This window comes from Notolepis coatsorum (genome assembly GCF_963971535.1).
Source record: "Notolepis coatsorum genome assembly, chromosome: 7".
Taxonomy (NCBI): Eukaryota; Metazoa; Chordata; class Actinopteri; order Aulopiformes; family Paralepididae; genus Notolepis; species Notolepis coatsorum.
The window spans coordinates 38,174,472-38,175,370 of NC_140171.1; positions in this window are offsets into that span (position 1 = coordinate 38,174,472).

Genomic DNA, 899 nt, shown 5'->3' on the forward strand with positions numbered 1-899 from the left:
ATTATCACTGCTGGAATGACGGGGGGGCGGTTCATCCTTCCACCTCTACCTCCTTAACCCCCCTCATCATCTCCTCACCCCACCATTAACCTGCTCCCGTCCCACTGTGTCGCCAAGGAGAACCTGACACAAACAACTGGAAGCCTCCCACCACGACTCCCTAAACAGCTCTACTATAGGAGTGAGAAGAGGGTGGGCCGTTATCTATAGGTTCTATTCTGTGGTTTCAGTCAGTGATTAACAGCAGTCATTACGTAGGGCAGGCTACTGAAGGTAATGATCATTATTTAGTCATCCACTCAGACACACAATCATCCCATCGCTGTTCCCGCCATAACAATAATCATTCACCATTTTTATCATCAACGCTTCTTCATTAACCTTCTTTATGGCTGCAGTTACTGTGACTGGTGTCAAGATTGAACATAATATCCAGTGAGCGCTTTCTAGTCTGATTCAACAATATGAAAACATATTATATTATGTATGTATTATAAAAAAATACATTTGGAATAAAAAAAATGCATTGATAAATGCGAACTGGTCTTCCACTACGTGTATTGCCTGCGAGAGTGGGAGCCGATGCGACCTCTGGATGAGCCACACCTGGGCTCATGTCTCCTCAGGATGGTTTGCAGTAATCCTGGGACTTCACTCTTCCTGAATCGGTCTTTTGGTTTGCTTACACCACTCCACATGCATTCACCCACTTACACTACTGATTTCACACCTGCCATTTACATTTTTGTAGGATTATTAATTTGATTTACAAGATTTTATTATTCCTTCGAACCAGTGTGTCTCTGTTTTTGTCATGACACAAAAAAATCTTGAGCCAGGTTATGACACCACATATACACACAATTGTATACTCGGAAAGAACACATGCATGCTCAATA